The sequence below is a fragment of the Geotrypetes seraphini genome, chromosome 8, assembly GCF_902459505.1.
Source record: "Geotrypetes seraphini chromosome 8, aGeoSer1.1, whole genome shotgun sequence".
Classification (NCBI taxonomy): Eukaryota; Metazoa; Chordata; class Amphibia; order Gymnophiona; family Dermophiidae; genus Geotrypetes; species Geotrypetes seraphini.
Window position 1 is genome coordinate 125028137 of NC_047091.1, and position 21052 is coordinate 125049188.

At 49.0% G+C, this 21052-nt stretch overlaps 1 protein-coding gene across 2 annotated transcripts in view; it reads left to right on the plus strand.

Moving 5' to 3' along the window:
- Positions 1 to 20189, plus strand: part of LOC117364858 (cold-inducible RNA-binding protein-like) — a 76575-nt gene extending 56386 nt beyond the window's left edge. For both annotated transcript variants that reach the window (XM_033954564.1, XM_033954565.1), the window contains exon 8: positions 20049 to 20189. The gene's annotated coding sequence lies outside the window, so the exon portion shown is untranslated. The remainder of the gene's footprint in view (positions 1 to 20048) is intronic.
- The last annotated feature ends 863 nt before the right edge of the window (positions 20190 to 21052 follow it).

Below are 21052 nucleotides of genomic sequence, written 5' to 3' on the forward strand. Positions count from 1 at the left end.
ACTGAAATCTCCTTGCTTTAATAATTGACTTCAGATTAATTTAACTTATATTCATACTTTGCACATATTTTATGTTTCCTGCTAAAATAATAAATTAATATTAAACATAAACTTTCAACACCACACAAACTTCATCCACATTACAATTCATTCAAATCATCATTAATTCATCTTTCCAGACATCCTTCAGCAACATAACATGTCTTATACATATTAGAATTATCAATGTCATCCTTTTCCGTAATATCACTTCCCAGGATCCTTTTATGCAGTGTTCAAGCACATCCATCCTTCATACCCTTTCTTCTTAAAAAGTAACAAGTGCAGCACCTCATGCATCTAAATTCCTCTAATAAAGTTCATAGAAGAATCACTCATTTTAATATATTCATTCTCCAATTCATTAATAAGCAGTCATGCACTGGATCTTTCATAAGCTGCCATGCTCCAAAGTCTTCATAAATTATCTTATTTTGTTCCTTAATAAATTATCATATTCTGAATTGTTCATATGCTATCACGTTCTGTTTTCTATTTAAACTTTCTTCCTCTTGTTTCCTCATGTGCTTCCATATTATCCCAGGACAAGCAGGCAGGTATTCTCACTAGTGGGTGATGTCATCCGACAGAGCCCCGATACGGACATCTTGCAAGCATGTCTTGCTTGAAGAAACTCAGAAGTTTCGAGATGCCCGCACCGCGCATGCGCCAGTGCCTTCCCGCCCGATGTACCGGGCGCGTCTCCTCAGTTCTTTTCTTTCCGCGGAGCTGAGAAGTTCTCTTCAATTCTGCGCTGACTGAAATTTCAGTATTTTGCCTTCTTTCCCCGCGTTTTATTGTTTTACTTACTTTCTTTGAACTTTTATTTCTATTAAAAAAAAAAAAAAAAAAGTTACAATTATTTCGTCCGGCGGTTCGGCCGGGCCGGCCTCGTGGCTGCGACCTAGCTCCTTCGACCTAGCAACGTCACTTTTCCGGCCTATGTCCCGGCCTATCACCGGTTTTAAAAAGTGCAGCAAGTGCCAGCGTGCGATTTCGTTGACGGACCCACACCGGCGCTGTCTTCAGTGTCTTGGTCCAGAACACGTTCCGAAATCGTGCCGGCCTTGTTCCACGCTCACAGCGCGCTCTTTTAAACGGCGCTGCTTACTTTGGGAGTCCATGTTTAAGATGGAGTCTTCTAAGGAGCCATCTGCTTCGACTTCGACAGATGTTTCACCGGTCTGTTCGAAGCCTGCATCTGCGACTCATGCATCGAGCATCGTGAAGCCAGCATCGTTCACACCGGCTTCTGCATCGAGTTCAGCATCGGTTCCTGCTCCCGTCTCCTCGGTTCAGGTACCGCCTTCCACTGTTCCTCCCGTGGTCATAAAAGTGCCCAAAGCTACCAAGCAGAAGCACTCGACCACGAAGGAACGCGATGACCGTGCAGGAGGACCCCCTTTCGGTGCGGATCCCTCCATATCGGCATCGCTTAAATCCCTGCTCGAAGCTCAATTTGTTGAGCTCATGCGGACGATGGGACCGAGGCTTATCGCTAATATTCAGGGCGATACTACGGTCCCGGTCCCGGAGAGCGGTCCGCCCCCTCCTCCTCCTCCTCGTCGTTCGATTTCCCTGCTCGACGAGGGGGAGCGGCGGAGGGCGGCGGAACCCACTAGGCGGGCTTCCCTTTCTGACATGCCGCCTTTAGAGCCCATTACACCTCCACGTCACCAGGGTACTACATCGGCCCCTGATAATCGGAGTCCTGGGCATACTGCATCGCAGGAGGAGTTCTTTCGCACTCCATACCAGACTTGGGTGGCACTGCGTGAGTCGGCATCGTTGCCTCCCATGCGCTCCACTGCATCGAGTCCAATCCATTCCTTCGAGGCTTCAAGGGATCGATCGATGCATCGAAGATCACGTTCCCCATCCCGGCATCGGGAGGGGCATCGATCTCGACATTCTTCTAGACACTCCTCGCGTCATTCGGAGGTGTCTCCACAGAAGAAAATGCAGTGTATGGGATACTCATCCTCAGATTTATCCCAGCCAGAGGGACCGGAGTATGAAGAACCATCTCCCTCATACTCTCCATGCCGCTCTCAGCTCTCCCTGGAACCGGAGGCTTCCACGTCTTCTAGTCCGTCTCGCCGGCCGGCCTTGGCGGACCAACTTTCCTTTTCATCCTTTCTCAGACAGATGGCGGATGACTTGGATGTGACCTTAGATACTGGGTCGAAGTACTCTAAGGAGTATCTGGACACCATGCATTTACCTCATCCTCCGGCGGAGACACTTCGGCTTCCCCTGCATAAGTTACTTGACCAGACTCTCATGCGGTGTTTGGAGACACCGTATTCCATACCTGCGGTACCTAGCAAGTTGGATGCTCGATACCGCATCGTGCACCACAAGGGGTTTGAGGGAGCTCAACTCTCTCATCAGTCCCTCCTAGTCGAGTCTTCCCTTAAACGTTCGCACCCCTCCCAAGTCTACGCTTCCGTGCCTCCTGGCAGGGAGGGGAGAACGATGGATAAGTTTGGTAGACGTATCTATCAAAATTCAATGATGGCGACTCGAGTGCTCAATTACAATTTTTTCTTCTCGTCCTATTTGGATTTTTTCTTGCCGGTACTCCGCAAGTTCACACCTTTCATCGATGCTGAGGCTCGGTTTGAGTTTGAGGAGGTGGTGGCGACCCTGTCCCAGTTGCGCCTTCAATTGATGCATTCCTCCTATGATGCTTTCGAGCTCTCGGCTCGTGCTGCGGCCTGCTCGGTCGCCATGCGTCGACTGGCTTGGCTTCGCACCATTGATATGGATCCGAATCTCCAAGACAGACTTGCGAATGTGCCTTGTGCGGGAGCGGATCTGTTCGATGAGTCTGTCGAGACTGTTACTAAAAAACTGTCAGACCACGAAAAATCTTTCCAGTCTATCATGAGGCCTAAGCCTAAACCACAACAGTCTCGTCCTTCTAGACCGCCTATAATCTACCAAAGGCGTTATCAACCAAGGCAGGCCCCTCCTGCGAGACAGCCTGCAAAGCGACAGCCGCCCCAGAAGACTCAGCAAAAGCCTCAAATGCCGGCTGCTCCCAAGGCTACTCAGCCTTTTTGACTCTCCTCCAGGGAGCATAACCGATCTCGTTCTGCCTACCCCATATTTTCCCATAGGGGGTCGTCTCCATCATTTTTGTCATCGATGGGAGGCGATCACCACGGACCTCTGGGTCCTCTCCATCGTAAGAGAGGGATACTCTCTTCATTTCCAACGGGTCCCCCCGGACCATCCTCCAAGAGAGTATCCTTCCAACTCCACACAGACCGCTCTTCTTCTCCAGGAAGCTCAGGCTTTGCTCCGGCTTCGGGCCGTCGAGCCGGTACCGGTGGATCAACAAAACCAGGGGTTTTACTCCCGGTACTTTCTGGTCCCGAAGAAGACGGGCGATCTGCGTCCCATTTTGGACCTTCGGGTCCTCAACAAGTTTTTGGTCAGGGAACGGTTCCGCATGCTGACCCTTGCCTCTCTTTATCCCCTCATCGAGCAGAACGATTGGTTATGCTCTCTGGACCTCAAGGAGGCCTACACTCACATCCCGATTCATCCGGCCTCACGCAAGTTCCTCAGATTCCGGGTGGGACATCTGCAGTATCGAGTGCTTCCCTTCGGCCTATCTTCGTCGCCCAGAGTCTTCACGAAGTGTCTGGTAGTGGTGGCCGCTGCACTCCGGAACATGGGTCTCCAGGTGTTCCCATACCTCGACGACTGGCTCATCAAGGCCCCGTCCGCTCCCAAGGTCATTTCGGCGACCTTGACTACCATTTGTTTTCTGCAGAGCTTGGGCTTCGAGATCAACTTTCCAAAGTCCCATCTTCAGCCCACCCAGTCTCTCCCCTTCATAGGGGCTGTCCTGGATACCATTCAACTTCGAGCATTCCTTCCTCCTCCACGCTTACATGCTCTCCTTCTACTCTGCCAGTCAGTGTCTTCTCGCCAATCCATCTCAGCGAGACACATGATGGTCCTTTTAGGCCACATGGCATCTACAGTTCATGTGACGCCTTTTGCCAGACTACATCTCAGGATCCCTCAATGGACTCTGGCATCTCAGTGGACTCAGGTGTCCGACCCGTTATCTCGTCACATTGTGGTCACTCCTGCTCTACGGCAGTCTCTTCTCTGGTGGATGACCTCTTCGAATCTATCCAGAGGTTTGCTGTTTCATTCTCCTCCCCATCAGAAAGTTCTAACGACCGATTCATCGAACTATGCATGGGGGGCCCATCTGGATGGTCTTCGCACTCAGGGGTTCTGGACCAGTGCGGAACGACTCCATCAAATCAATCTTCTGGAGCTCAGGGCCATCTTCAATGCTCTCCAAGCTTTTCAACATCTGCTTCACGACATGGTGGTCCTTATTCGCACAGACAATCAGGTCGCCATGTATTATGTCAACAAACAAGGGGGCACGGGCTCGGCCCCTCTTTGTCAGGAAGCTCTTCGGGTCTGGGATTGGGCGGTTCGCCACAACACCTTCCTCAGAGCAGTCTACATTCAGGGGAAGGACAACGTCTTGGCAGACAAATTGAGTCGTCTACTTCAGCCTCACGAATGGACGCTCCACTCCGACCCCCTTCATCAGATCTTTGCTCAGTGGGGGACACCTCAGATCGACCTCTTTGCAGCCCCCCACAACTTCAAGCTGCCTCAATTTTGCTCCAGGATCTACACTCCTCATCGCCTAGAGGCAGATGCTTTTCTGCTGGATTGGAGCAAACGTTTCCTATATGCGTTTCCTCCTTTTCCTCTCATTCAAAAGACTCTAGTCAAATTGAGATTAGACCATGCCACCATGATTCTGATTGCTCCTCGGTGGCCCAGACAACCTTGGTTCTCCCTTCTACTTCAACTCAGCAGCAGGGAGCCAGTACTTCTTCCAGTGTTTCCTTCACTACTCACTCAACATCAAGGTTCACTACTTCATCCCAATCTGCAGTCCCTCCACCTGACAGCTTGGTTCCTTTCAACATAACTCCTCACCAGTTCTCTCAAGCAGTGAGGGAGGTCTTGGAGGCTTCCAGGAAGCCTGCTACTCGACAATGCTATTCCCAAAAATGGACTAGATTCTCTTCCTGGTGTATTTCCAATGCCACGGAACCTCAGCGAGCTTCCCTATCTTCTGTATTGGATTATCTTCTACACCTGTCCCAGTCTGGCCTCAAGTCTACCTCTATACGAGTCCACCTGAGTGCTATTGCGGCTTTCCATCAGCCTCTACAAGGGAAACCTTTGTCTGCTCATCCTGTGGTTTCCAAATTTATGAAAGGGCTTTTTCATGTCAACCCTCCTCTCAAACCTCCTCCTGTGGTTTGGGATCTCAATGTTGTCCTCTCTCATCTTATGAAGCCTCCGTTTGAACCTCTCAACACGGCTCCACTCAAGTATCTCACCTGGAAGGTGGTTTTTCTAGTGGCCCTCACGTCAGCTCGTCGAGTCAGTGAGCTTCAGGCCCTAGTGGCGGATCCACCGTTCACTGTATTCCATCATGACAAGGTGGTTCTCCGTACTCATCCAAAATTCTTACCTAAAGTGGTCTCTGAATTTCACATCAACCAATCCATCGTGCTTCCGGTGTTCTTTCCAAAGCCTCATTCTCATCCTGGGGAATCTGCTTTGCACACTCTGGACTGTAAACGTGCTCTAGCTTTCTACTTGGATCGCACAAAGCCACACAGAACTGCTCCTCAACTTTTCGTCTCCTTTGATCCAAACAAGTTGGGACGACCGGTATCGAAGCGCACCATCTCCAACTGGATGGCGGCTTGTATCTCTTCCTGCTATGCCCAGGCTGGATTATCCCTTCCCTGTAAGGTCACAGCCCATAAGGTCAGAGCAATGGCAGCCTCTGTAGCCTTCCTCAGATCGACACCGATTGAGGAGATTTGTAAGGCTGCCACTTGGTCCTCGGTTCATACATTCACCTCTCATTATTGTCTGGATACTTTCTCCAGACGGGATGGACAGTTTGGCCAAACAGTGTTACAAAATTTGTTCTCTTAAGTTGCCAACTCTCCCACCATCCCATTGGGGTTAGCTTGGAGGTCACCCACTAGTGAGAATACCTGCCTGCTTGTCCTGGGATAAAGCAATGTTACTTACCGTAACAGTTGTTATCCAGGGACAGCAGGCAGCTATTCTCACGTCCCACCCACCTCCCCTGGGTTGGCTTCTCAGGCTAGCTACCTGAACTGAGGAGACGCGCCCGGTACATCGGGCGGGAAGGCACTGGCGCATGCGCGGTGCGGGCATCTCGAAACTTCTGAGTTTCTTCAAGCAAGACATGCTTGCAAGATGTCCGTATCGGGGCTCTGTCGGATGACATCACCCACTAGTGAGAATAGCTGCCTGCTGTCCCTGGATAACAACTGTTACGGTAAGTAACATTGCTTTCTGAATCCTTCATACAATTTCACCTTTTAAATTCTTCATAGACCATCCTGCTCTGGATCCTCCATAAACTTTCTTACTCCAGTATCTTTATATGCAACCATAACCTGGCCACATTAAAAGATTTGTTTCTTAAAGTCAACAAATAATATCACTAAATTATGTGATTGACCTTCAAACTTCCAAGTCACCAGCACTGACTTTGCTTCAAGCAGATCTGTTTCATTAACAATTCTGTCTTTTCATATAGAAGCCAATCACACTCAGATACATTAGAACATTCCAAACCTTAACAGATAATGTTTCCACCTGTATCCAGTAAACAGGTCCGTTTAGAATGCTCATACATCAGAGCTACAAGCATTCCTTTTACTTTTAATTATTTATATATAAGAATATACTACATAGACATCTGATGTTCACAATTATCCACAAATTCACTTAGTTTATTCGGGTCTTCAGCGGGTCTTATTCGGGTCTTTAGCGTCCTGTTCTCATATGTGACTCTCATTATAGCTGGATATATCAGTCCGTATCTGGCACCAAGACTTTTCAATCTTGGTCTCAGCTCCAACAACTTTTTCCTTTTCTGTGCCATGGCTCTGGCAAAATCAGGCACAAAAAAATTTTTTGAGTCCTGGCACTTTAAATTCCGATTTTCTTTTGCCAGCCTGAGGATCTCTGCAACCTGTTGAAATCTCAACAGCTTAAAGATTAAAGGATGTGGCCCCCGCTGCTTATCTGATCTTTTAGCTGGGATTCTATGGGCTCTTTCAAACTCCATAGGAAGTTTGAATTTCAGCGGCAGAATCTTTGGTAAAAAATTCTCCAGAAACGAGACCGGATCATTTTTTTCAATGCCTTCCGGCAGACCAATAACCTTCAAATTATTTCTTTTACTGCAGTTTACACAATCTTCCAGATCCCTTGACAGGCTTTCAATTAATTTATTATCCTGCTTCAACTGCCGGATCGCAGTCTCATTTGCTTGTTTTTTTTTTCCACCTGATCCACTCTCACATTCATCACTGCCATCTGTCTTGTGAGGCTAGCCACTTCATCTATTGCCTCTTGAATCTTCTTAGAGTTGCTCAAAACAATTTCTTTAATTTGCCTGAGCTCAGCTACAATATCACAACTGTCATCTCCTGGCAACGGTACCTTTGAGAGAGCCACCGGCTCTGTTTTTGATCTCTTCGCACATCCTGTGCTTGTACTCGCCGTCTCTTCCTTCAAATGGTTTGCCAATGCCATCATATGTTCAGGAAACTCAGTTTCAAGCCAAAAAATTAAAATCCGTAGCTTATATATTCAGATCCTTAGCCTGCTATGAAGGAGCTGCACTATCACCCGACCATCTTAATGCGGCTCCAAGCCACGCCCCCTTGAAGATCTTTTTAAGAGCTTACGAGTACTGCACCGTGCCTGCGCAAGTGCCTTCCTGCCTGAGTTAGGGTGCGCGTCTCCTGTGAGGTATCTCAGTTCAATGTTTTCTGCAGAGCCGAGAAGTCTCGTTTGCTTCAGCTCTGCAGTTCTTCGTTGCCTTCTCGCACTGCAGCTTTATTTTCTTTAAGTCACTGTGCCGGCGCGTCTTGTTAGTTTTATTTACAAAAAACAATTCTTTTTTCTCCGTCTTTTGCGGCCTCTGGGCTTAGGCCCTGCCGCCTAACCTCGTTCCTTTGCCTGTTCTATTTTTTTCTGTGTACTGGCCTCTTACCGGCTTTAAAAAGTGAAGCCAGTGCAGCCAGGTCATTTCAGTCACAGACCCTCATTGTTGGTGTATTGTTTGCCTGGGACCAGAACATTATCTCGACACTTGTCCACGCTATACTACCCTTCAACCTATACTACCCTTCAACCTTCGCAGACACCGCGCTAAAATTCTTCAACTGTTTTGCACTATGGAACCGTCTGTGGATAAGACCTCTGCCTTGGGGGTAGCCTTGACTTCCAAGACCTTGACCCCCGTAGTGTCCTTGACTAAGGCCTCAACCTCGGCCTCGACAACCTCGGCCTCAAAGGCCTCGTCTGTGGTCCCTTCTAAGGTTTTATCTATGGGTAAGTCTCCTGATTTCTCTTTCAGGTACCCTTCCTAAGAAACCTCGAGTCTCAGGCATTCCAGGCAGTGAGTGGAGTCCTGCCAGCCTCTACGAGACCTCTAGCTAAGCTTGCCTCCAAACATAGGGAATACTCATCCTCGAGGTTGCCCTCTTTGGAGCGCACTGCTGCACCTTCTAGACCTGATCCCTTGGTCTCGGTGCCTGTGTTCAAGGACATGTTAAAAGACATTTTGACCACTCAGATTACCTCGGTCCTGGCTCAACTTGTCCCTGCCTCGACCCTGCTTCCTACTAGCCAGCCTGATCCTCCTGTTGAAGCACCTCAAGGCAAGCTTTGAAAATCTCGTCGCTTATCCTCAAGTGACTCTTCGCCTCAGCCTTCCAGGTCAGAGTCTCCTGCACCTCGATCGAGGCACCACTCGAAGCACACCCCAACATTGAGGCACCTTGCTTCCAAGCGGAGTCAAGAGTCTTCTCTCAAACGAAAGGACACACCTCCTCATAGTACTGATTCTTCTATGCCTCATTTATCGAGGGCCGTCGAGGCTCCTTCAAGACCTAAACACAAGCCTCAGTCTCGCAAGCCTTCTACACCTGCTGCTTCACCTCAAAGACCATCCAGGTCGAGGAACACTCCATCGAGACCATCTGCGAGGGAACCTTCTCCTTCGAGCCAATCCATCCCTCGGACTCCGTGGACTTCTTCATCAAGGCTTCTGAAGCACAACCACTCTTTGACTCCTCCTATGACAGGCAGTGGAGCGTCTTCAGTTACCATGGCGCTAGATCCTGAAATGCCTTCTCAATATTCCAGAAGAAGCTTCACCATATTATTCGGCTGTTCCCAAGTCTCGCTGTCCTTCTCCTGAGGAACCCTCCACCTCATAGTCCTCCTCGTTTGCGAGGTTTGTCTTTGATACGGGTAAGGCTCTTCAGCTGGATCTACTCTCTGAATCTAAGTACACTCCTGAGTACCTGGCTGACATGGAGTTACCTCATCCATCCAAGGAAACCTTGAGGCTTCCCATGACTCCTTTGTTAAAACAAACGTTTCTCAGGAATATGGAAACCCCTGACTCTATTCCGGCCATACCTTCTAAGATGGAATCTAGGTATCGCACGGTTCCTTGCAAGGGGTTTGAAAAACCACAGTTATCTCACCAATCTTAGTGGTGGAATCTTCATTAAAGAAAGCTCAACCCTCTAAGGTCTACGCTGCGGTACCTCCAGGCAGGGAAGGCCGCACCATGGACAAGTTTGACTGCAGGCTTTATCAGAATTCCATCTTCACCTCTTATTTTAATCACTGTCTCAAAATAATGCCTAAGTTTTTCCTGCTCTTGAGGAGCAATCTCTTCCAGAGTTCAAAACGATTCTTCACACTGTCACAAATTCACCTCTTCATGCTACACGCCACATACGATGCCTTTCAGTTATCATCCAGGGTCACTGCTTTTGCTGTGGCTGTGCGTCGCCTCGCTTGGCTCCGCATTGTGGACATGGACTCCAATTTGCAAGACCGTCTAGCAAATTTGCCTTGCCAAGGAAATGAACTTTTTGATGATTCTATCGAGACTCCTACTAAGTATCTCTCTGAACATGAGTGCTCTTTTGCCTCCTTGATCAGGCCAAAGGCTAAGACTCCACCTGCTCAGCCTTACAAGCCTCCATCACGTCGTTATCCTCAAAAAAACAACTCGTGCTTTCTCCAGGCCTCCGCTGTGGGGAGTTCCCGTCGTAGTCTCGAAACTACGGGAACTCATGGCAGCTATTTCCTATTGGTGATCTGCATGGGGCAGGAGCGTAGGAAGATCGCTCCTGCCCCGAAAGCCTGCTAGACCACCGGGAGGCGGGGGTGGGTCAGAGCCAGACCAGAAGATATTTGCGATATTTCACCATTCGCGGTCCGACTCTGCCCCTATCCCCCGTGAATCCGGAGGGAGAAGTGTACATTCAGGGTCAACAAAACAGTCTGGCAGACAACTTGAGTCGTCTTTTGCAACCTCACGAATGGACACTCAATTCCTTGCCTCTACATCATATGTTTGCTCAGTGGGGGACTCCTCACATAGACCTCTTTGCGTCTCCCCCTCACCACAAGCTGCCTCAGTTCTGCTCCAGGATATATTCTCCTCATCGCCTTGAGGCAGATGCGTTCCTTCTGGAATGGACAGATCGGTTTATGTTGGCACTGTCATCGTGAGGCTGGGACATTAGATCATCTTTTATTCTATTGTCCATTCATATTATTATTTTGGAAATAAATTTGGCCTCAAATAAATAGGATGTTAAAGAATCCGGTGGCCTTGACATATGATACTATTTTATTTGGCATGACAATGAGAACAAAGAGTCAAATTTCGTCTAATAATAAACTTTTATTTATATTAACCGGAGTAGCCATTCAGCAGATTGCATACAATTGGAAAAATTATGATAGATTAAATGACAACTTTTGGTGGAATTCTGTATGTCATATTTACAAAATGGAGCGCACAATAGCAACACAGAAAGGATATTATCCCAGGACAAGCAGGCATGATATTCTCACATGTGGGTGACGTCATCTACGGAGCCCTGATGCGGACAGCTTTTCAAGCAAACTTGATTGAAGATTTAAGTTTGCTCTGCTGCTCCACGCATGTGTGCCTTCCTGTTCCACTAGAGGGCGCATCCCCTCCTCATGGTCTCCAGTTCATTTTTTTCCACGGAGCCTAGAAGTTGTGTATTTTTAGGCTCTGCCCCAACTGCCTTCTAGCACCGCGATTTTTACTTATTTTATCGATTAAAGTCGCTGTGTGCGTTTTCTGTTTAGTTGTTCCTGCTCGTCGCGAAGTTACCTTCGTTTTGACTGACCCGGAGGCTGCGTCCAGTTTCGGTTTCTATGTCCCGGCCTTTGACTGGTTTCAAAAAGTGCACCCGGTGCAAGCGGCTTCTCTCCATCACAGATCCGCATCGCAGGTGCATCCTCTGCCTGGGGGCCGCCCATCCAACCGATTCTTGCCCCCAGTGCGCTACTTTCCAGAACCGGGCCCTTTGTCGAAGGAAAGCCCGCTGGCGGATCTTTTCACCACCGACCAGCCCTCTACCTCTGCCCCGGCCTTGACCTCGGCCCCGAATACGTCGGTACAGCCTCGAGACTCGACCCCGAAGTCCTCAGGTACGCAGAAGCCCTCGGCTCCGTATAAGTCCCCTCTTCCTTCCTCAGGTTCCGCGCCGGCGAAGAAGCCAGCCTCGGGGACACCGGCGGCGCATGGCGGAAGTGCCATGCCTTCGGCCCCGGCAAAGTCCTCCAAGTCCTCGGGACGTGCCTCCACCACCCGGGAATACTCAAAATCGAGGTCGCCCTTGGTGGAGTGCACCGCGGCTCCGGACATGCCCTCGATGCTGTCCGTGCCCAGGACATGCTCCGAGCGATGATCTCGTCGGAGCTATCCGCCGCACTGGCCCACCTCCAACCGGCCCCGACCTCGCGAGTACCAGACCAGCCTGAGCCTCGCGTCGAGCCCCCTCGGGGCAAGGTGCGCCAGCCTCGCTGCATCTCATCCTCCTCGGATTCCTCGCTGAGGCGCTCGAGATGCTCTCCCGCCGCGGGGCGAAGCGTCGCTCTAAACTGATCGAACCGCCGGACTTCTAAGAAGGCCCGAAGCTCACCTACTTCCCGAGGCCGCTCCCTGACGCCTCGTGTGGGACCGCTGAAGGTGGCGGAGTTATCACTCTCCAACCCTCAGATTCTTCTGACTCCCCCTCGGTCCGGGGCTCCGAACCGAGGTTCCAGGCTTTCGCCGAGGGAGTCCGGGTCCAGGTTGCCGACTCGACTTCGGTCGGTACCTCTTACCGCGGCATCGTCTCCGAGGGGCTCCTCGAGACGATGCAGGTCCACGACCCCGGAACACTTTCGCAGTGTCTCCCCGGTCTCGGAGCGCGGGTCAGAGCATGAACCTTGATACTCTAAGGAAGCCTCCCCGTCCTTTTCCGCCCGACTGAGGTCTCGTTCACCGTCCCCACATGGGGCTCCGGGAACGTCCCACCCCTCCTTCACTCGCTTTGTCCAGGACATGGGCCACGCTCTGGACTTAGACCTTCAGTCCGACTCAAGGTACTCTAAGGAGTACCTGGCGGAGCTGGATATGCCGTCGCCGCCCAGAGAGTCCCTTCGCCTACCACTCAACCCGGTACTCCGACAGGTTTTCATCAGGAATCTGGAGACCCCCTATATGGTAACGGCTGTCCCCTCCAAAATGGAGTCCAAATACCGTACAGTGCGCTGCCTGGGGTTTGAGCACCCACAGCTCTCTCACCAATCGCTATTGGTGGAATCTTCCTTAAAAAAGGCTCACCCCTCCCGGGTCTCAGCGGCAGTACCCCCAGGTCGGGAGGGTCGGACCCTTGACAAGTTCGGCAGGAGACTATACCAGAACTCTATGATGGCCTCTAGGGTGCAAAATTACACCTTCACTTTTACGTCCTACCTGAAACACCTCATTGGACTGTTGGGAGCCTTTGCGACTGACTTGCCGGCCTCCCGTCAAGGAGCGTTTGGCCTGCTTCTGGAGGATTTCTCCAACCTACGCCTCCATTTATTCCATGCGGCCTATGATGGCTTCGAACTTTACTCCAGGGTGGCGGCCTTTGCTATCGCCATGCGTCGCCTGGCTTGGTTGCGCCTGGTCGACATGGACCCTAATTTACAGGACCAGTTGGCTAACCTCCCCTGTGTGGGCAAAGAACTTTTTGATGATACCATCGAAGCGGCTACGAAATGCCTCTCTGAACACGAGCGCTCATTTGCCTCCCTTGTCCGGCCTAAGCCTAAACCGCCCGCGTCCAGGGCCCCTCCGCGCTGCTACCCACAAAAATCTACCCCTGCTTTCTCGCGGCCTCTGCCCCGGCGCCCGCTAAACCGTCCCCATCTTTTTGACGGGATACGCGGATGGGGGCTGGCCCCCTCCGCCACAATCCCAAGCCTCCTTCCCATCGGGGGTCGCCTCAGAGCCTTTTACCCTCGCTGGGAGCAAATCACGTCGGACGCATGGGTCCTTGGCGTGATCTCATCAGGATACTCTCTCAACTTTCGGGAGATTCCTCCAGACAGCCCTCCAAGTGTGTGCCCTCCCAATCGGGCTCAGTTGCCCCTCCTTCTCTCAGAAGCTTGAGACCTGCTTCGCCTGCGGGCAGTGGAGGTGGTTCCCCCCGACCAACGGGGGAAAGATTTCTACTCCCGTTACTTCCTGGTACCGAAGAAGACGGGAGACCTGCGCCCAATTCTAGACTTGAGACGCCTGAACAAATTTCTGGTGCGGGAAAAGTTTTGGATGCTTTCCCTCCCGATTCTCTACCCTCTGATCGACGAGGGCGATTGGCTCTGCTCCCTCGATCTGAAGGAAGCCTACACACATGTCCCAATACATCCCGCTCACCGCAGGCTCCTGCGCTTTCAGGTGGGAGACCTTCATCTACAATACCGAGTCCTTCCCTTTGGCCTGGCGTCATCACCTCGGGTCTTCACGAAGTGCCTCGTGGTGGTCGCAGCTGCCTTGTGCTCTCAGGACCTCCGGGTATTCCCCTACTTGGACGACTGGCTGATCAAAGCTCCGTCCAGGGAGGGGGTTATCTCAGCGACCCGACAGACTATTATTTACCTTTAGGGTCTGGGGTTCGAGGTAAACTTTCCAAAATCCCAGCTGCACCCCTCTCAGGCCTTACAGTTCATCGGGGCCGTGCTGGACACGGTTCGCCTCTGTTCCTTCCTTCCCCCTCCGCGTCTGGAGGCGTTAGTAAGTCTGAGTCGACGGATTTCGAGGCTGACCTCGGTCTCAGCATGGCAGATGATGACTCTTCTGGGCCACATGGCCTCTACCGTCCACGTCATACCCTTCGCCCGTCTCCATCTGAGGATTCCTCAATGGACTCTGGCCTCTCAATGGCGTCAGGACCGGGACCCGATCAACCGTCCCGTGACAGTGACTCCTTCCTTGCAACGATCACTCCGCTGGTGGGCCGACTCTTCAAATCTTTCCAAAGGTTTGCTCTTTCTCTCCCCTCCACACAGCAAGGTACTCACCACGGACTCGTCGGAGTACGCTTGGGGAGCTCATCTGGATGGCCTACGCACTCAGGGGATGTGGTCAGCAGAGGACCGTCGCTGTCACATCAACGTACTGGAACTTCGGGCCATCTATCTCGCCGCTGTGGCCTTTCAACATCTGCTCCACGACCGGGTGGTTCTCGTCCGTACCGACAACCAGGTGGCAATGTACTAAGTAAACAAGCAGGGTGAGACAGGGTCTTGGTCCCTCTGTCAGGAAGCTCTGCGCCTCTGGAAGTGGGCGGTCTCCAACAACATCTTCCTTCGAGCGGTGTACATACAAGAAGAACGGAATTGTCTGGTGGACAGACTCAGCCGCCTCCTCCAGCCGCACGAGTGGTCACTGCACTCTCAGGCCTTGCGACAGGTGTTCGAAAAGTGGGGGACTCCTCAGATAGATCTATTCGCTTCCCCCCACAACCACAAACTGCCTCACTTCTGCTCCCGGATGTACTCCCCGGACCGTCTCGAGGCCGACGCCTTCCTCCTGGATTGGGAGGGACGGTTTCTGTACGCGTTTCCGCCTTTTCCTCTGATTCTGTGGACGCTGGTCCACCTCAAATCGGTGCGAGCCACTCTGATCTTGATTGCCCCTCGGTGGCCGCGCCAGCCTTGGTTTTCCCTTCTACTTCAACTCAGTGCCAGGGATCCTCTGCTTCTGCCTCTGTTTCCCTCTCTGCTATCTCAGAGTCAGGGTTCGCTGTTACATCCCAATCTTCAGTCTCTTCATCTGACTGCTTGGTTTCTTTCCCCCTGACTTCTCTTCCAGTGTCTCAATCAGTCAGGGAGATATTGGAGGCTTCACGGAAGGTCTCGACTAGAATCTGCTATTCCCAGAAGTGGACTAGATTCTCGGCCTGGTGTTCCTCTCACCGCCAGAACCCGGTGTCGGTCCCTGTCCTTGTTTCTGGAGTATTTGCTTCATTTATCTCACTCCGGCCTGAAAACCAACTCCATTCGAGTACATCTTAGTGCGATTGCTGCCTTTCATCAGCCCCTGGAGGGGAAGGCTCTTTCACTCCATCCCTTAGTCTCTCGTTTCATGAAGGGTCTTTTGAATGCTCATCCTCCTCTCAAACCTCCCCCGGTGGTTTGGGATCTTAATGTGGTTCTGGCTCAACTCATGAAACCTCCGTTTGAGCCTCTGGACAAATGCCATCTTAAGTTTCTCACTTGGAAGGTGATTTTCCTGCTTGCGCTCACTTCCGCTCGGCGGGTTAGTGAGCTGCAAGCTCTGGTGGCGGACCCGCCTTTCACTGTATTCCATCACAACAAGGTGGTTCTCTGCACCCATCCTAAGTTCTTGCCCAAAGTGGTGTCTGATTTCCATCTCAATCAGTCCATTGTTTTACCCTTGTTTTTTCCCAAGCCCCACACTCATCCCGGAGAGGTGGCGCTCCACACCCTTGACTGTAAGAGAGCGTTGGCCTTTTACCTCCAACGCACTCAGTCTCTTCGGACAGTTCCACAATTGTTTTTGTCCTTTGACCCTAATCGGTTGGGTCGCCCAGTTTCCAAGCGCACCTTGTCCAACTGGTTGGCTGCTTGTATTTCTTTTTGCTACGCTCAGGCTGGTCTCGCGCTGCATGGTCAAGTAACAGGACATAAGGTCCAAGCGATGGCAGCTTCTGTAGCTTTCCTCCGGTCCACGCCTATTGAGGAAATCTGCAAGGCTGCCACGTGGTATTCGGTTCATACTTTCACCTCCCACTATTGTCTGGATACATTGTCCAGGAACGATGGCCGTTTTGGCCAATCGGTACTACATAATCTATTCTCGTAAATTGCCAACTTCCCTCCATCCCTTTTCAGTTAGCTTGGAGGTCACCCACATGTGAGAATATCATGCCTGCTTGTCCTGGGATAAAGCACAGTTACTTACCGTAACAGGTGTTATCCAGGGACAGCAGGCATATATTCTCACAACCCGCCCGCCTCCCCAAGGTTGGCTTCTTTGCTGGTTATGTGAACTGGAGACCACGAGGAGGGGATGCGCCCTCTAGTGGAGCAGGAAGGCACGCATGCATGGTGCAGCAGAGCAAACTTAAATCTTCAATCAAGTTTGCTTGAAAAGCTGTCCGCATCGGGGCTTCATAGATGACGTAACCCACATGTGAGAATATATGCCTGCTGTCCCTGGATAACACCTGTTACGGTAAGTAACTTTGCTTTTTGGTAACTTTCAGAAGATTTGGGGACCATTAATAGACTTTTGTAATGAGTGATAACATTTTCCCAAAGTAAGATATTGGATAGGGGGGGGTGTGGGTGGGTATTATTAATCTTATATGGTAGATGAATATATCACTATTTTTACTATTTTGGGATGGTATTTTCTGTAACGGGAGGGGATGGGAGGGTTTTTTATTCTAATAATAGTTTAGATATTAGGTGTATTACATAATATTCAAGATATTGTGGAACATAAGCATGATTTGGAATGTTGTATTTGATGTATTACATGAAAGATAATCAAGTGTGTATTTATAAGTTCATATGATTTTATCTGATGCACTTGTTATATACAAAAATGAATAAAGAATTTAAAAAAAAAAAAAAATCAGTTTCTCTACGCCTTCCCTCTTGATTCTCAAGACTCTTGTCAAACTCAAGACAGAACATGCCACCATGATTCTGATAGCTCCTCGGTAGCCCAGACAACCGTGGTACTCCCTTCTACTTCAACTCAGCACCAGGGAGCCTCTGCTTCTACCAGTTTTTCCCCTCTACACTTCTTGATACCTTTCAACCTAACTGCCTCTACAGTTTTCTCAGTATGTACAGGACATTTTGAAGGCTTCTAGAAAGCCATCCATTAGGCAGTGTTATGACCAGAAATGGACTAGATTTTCTGCTTGGTGTACTACTCGTCACAAGGAGCCAATATCTACCTCCTTGTCTTCAATTTTGGATTATCGCACTCTGGCCTCAAGTCCACATCTATCCAAGTCCATCTTAGTGCGATTGCTGCTTTACATCAGCCTCTTGATGGGAAACCCCTGTCTGCACATCCGCTGGTTTTCCGCTTCATGAAAGGACTTCTCAATGTTAACCCACCGCTCAAACCGCCTCCAGTGGTCTGGGATCTCAATGTTGTCCTGACTCAATTGATGAAGCCTCCATCTGAACCAATTGATAAGGCTCATCTAAAGTATCTCACTTGGAAAGTGGTGTTCCTCATTGCCCTCACATCTGCTTGAAGAGTCAGTGAGTTACAAGCTTTAGCTGCAGATCCACCCTTCACAGTTTTCCACCATGACAAGGTGGTCCTCCGTACTCATCCTAAATTCTTACCTAAAGTTGTTTCAGAATTCCATATTAATCAATCTATTGTTCTTCCAGTATTTTTTCCAAAGCCTCATTCTCACTCTGGAGAAATGGCGCTTCATATTTTAGACTGTAAACGTGCCTTGGCTTTCTACTTGCAACGCACTCAACCTCACAGACAAGCCCCACAACTTTTCATTTCCGATCCAAATAAGTTGGGGCATCCTGTCTCAAAGCAAATGGCTGCTTATTATTGTCTGGATACTTTCTCCAGAAGGGACGGCCATTTTGGCCAGTCAGTTTTACAAAATTTGTTTTCCTAAATTGCCAACACTCCCTCCATCCCTTTATGCTTAGCTTGGAGGTCACCCACATGTTGAGAATATGCTGCCTGCTTGTCCTGGAATAAAGCACAATTACTTACCGTAACAGTTGTTATCCAGGGACAGCAGGCAGATATTCTCACAACCCACACACCTCCCCTGGTTGGCTTCTTAGCTAGCTATCTGAACTGAGGTACCTCACAAGAGACGCGCACCCTAACTCGGGCGGGAAGGCATGTTATCCAGGGACAGCAGGCAGATATTCTCACAACCCACACACCTCCCCTGGTTGGCTTCTTAGCTAGCTATCTGAACTGAGGTACCTCACAAGAGACGCGCACCCTAACTCGGGCGGGAAGGCACATGTGCGGTGCAGCACTCGTAAGCTCTTAAAAGATCTTCAAGCAAGTCTGCTTGCGAGGCTGTCCGCTGCGGGGCTCCGTTGGTGACGTCACCCACATGTTGAAAATATCTGCCTGCTGTCCCTGGATAATAACTGTTATGGTAAGTAACTATGCTTAATTAAAAATTTGGCCCGCAGCTTAGCCTTGTTTTCAGATTTCGGCCCCTTATGTGATTGAGTTTGACACCCCTGTTTTTGAGAAAGGAGACTTTGCCAAGTTGGCTGAGTCTGGGTGTCAGTTTTTTTAATGAAAATACTGATCTGTTTCATTGTTCACTGCCTGTTAGAGAGCACAGCTTACACTTCTCCCTCCCTATTCGCGGGGGTTAGGTGCAGAGCCGGCCCACAAATAGGGAAAAATCGCAAATAATTTTTTTGGGCCAGCTCTGACCCACCCCCCCTCCCTCCTGCGTCCCGGATCTTCCCCAAACCATACCTCTGCTCTCCCTGTGGTAGGCTGTTTGGCCACTGGCAATTACAGCATCCGATTCCCTTTCCTGTCTGGAGTACTGCTGCTTCTTGCTCTGAGCTGTGCACCACTCGTTGCTATATACTAGCTACATGGAGGTCTTCAGGTACGCTTTTCGGTTGCTGCCCCCTGGTGGTCTAGCGGTGACATGGGGCAGGAGCGATTTTCCTATGCTCCTACCCCGTGCAAAGCTTTCATCAAAATGGCTGTAATGAGTTCCTGTTGTAGTTTCGAGACTACCAATGGGAACTCGCGGAAGCCATTTTGATGACAGCTTTGCACGGGGTAGGAGTATAGGAAGATCGCTCCTGCCCTGCGTCACCGCTAGACTACCAGGTAAGGTCCGAGGAAGTTTGGGCAGCCTGCAAAAAAGAAGAAAAAAGAAAATTGCGAATAAGGGAAACCGTGAATCTGGAGGGAGAGCTGTATTTTTATCCTCTTGTCTCGGCATAACCCTCAAGTGTTAGAATGATCTGTTGCAAATACAGTAAAGGAAAAAAATTAGCAGGTAAGATTTAATTTTTCCTTCCTTTAATTTACTGCCTACAGTCACACTATGGCCCCTAGTTCTGAATCTTTCTTTTTGAAAGGCACCTGCCTCTTGTATATTTATATACCTTGGAGATCTGGTCTTGGTCCAAGAATATATAAATAAGATGCTGGTGCTTCTTTTCAACATTTAGGCTTCATAGCTTTGCCATCTTATAGACATGTGTTGGGAGGCATTAAGTTAATTTTAATGAAATATATTCTAGCCTAACTGGGCACTCAAGTTGGTTGTATTTACATACCAAATATATGTTTAATATTTGTATGGAGTTGTAATTCTGATTCTTTAACTGTATATGTCCACCTTTCATAACAAAGGGGTTTCAAAAACTAAGTTCAACAATAAATGAATCTGTGGGAAACAGAATTGATAGAGGTTGTTAATTGGAATTCATCTCATTCTGTTTTTTATTCATTGTTGTGTAACCTGATATTAAATTCTCATGAACAGGTGCTGTCTGTGCAAGAGTTGCCCTGGTGTTTCTGATGACTGCTTGATATGATGCATGTCAATTCAGCTCGGCTTTTACAGTTTGTAATTCTTCAAATTTTAAGATTGCTGTAAATTTTAAGGTGAAATAAAAACATTACATTCAAAAAAGCTTATTTTTAATACTTGCAGTAACCCAAAGTTGTAGTTAACAGCTGTACCTGTTTGTTTTCAAATCCCTTTGAGACCCGAGGCAAAGACATGATGAGTACTTTAAAGCTGGATTATGTAGTACTGCTTGATGAAATCAACAAGAGAACAACACCTCAAGGTTCCACTGTAGAGGAGAATTCAAAACAAAGCACGATATAGAACAGATGTCCTAGATGAAAAGTGTATTGAGCAGTTTCTATGCACTGATTTTGCTGAAGGTTTGATTGCTTCTCATGCAGTGCTTCTGGGGTCAGGTTCTTCTGGTTGAACTATACTGGTGAATGTTGACTTTAAAAAAATTCTGAAGCAACAAAGTTTTCCTTTAAACAGACTTCATTTTACATTAAGACATTTTCTATCACATCTATGGACCCCTGAGGAAGGCTACATTTAGCTGATTATATGAACCGTGCCAGGTCTGGTATGTTTATTATTTGAATGCCAGCCACTTTGTATTGTTTTAAATTTTGGTTGTCCATAAACTTTTCTTTTTTTTAAAATCTTTATTCATTTTATTTCTTTCAACAAGTGTACAATATTATTACAAATGATTCACATAACTCACTTGACATTCTTAAACAACATTATTATACATATTTTAATCCCCCCCACCCACCTCCCATTCCTCCCCATATCCACAAAATAATTGATCCAAACATATACATACCTAGACATCTCTCTTCTACATTACAATTAATCTTACATTAACCTATCCCTCCCCCACCCTTTCTTCCTCAAACTCTATGTTCATTGTATTATATAAATTAAATGCACAACAAATATAACTCATCATATTACATATATCCCCTAAA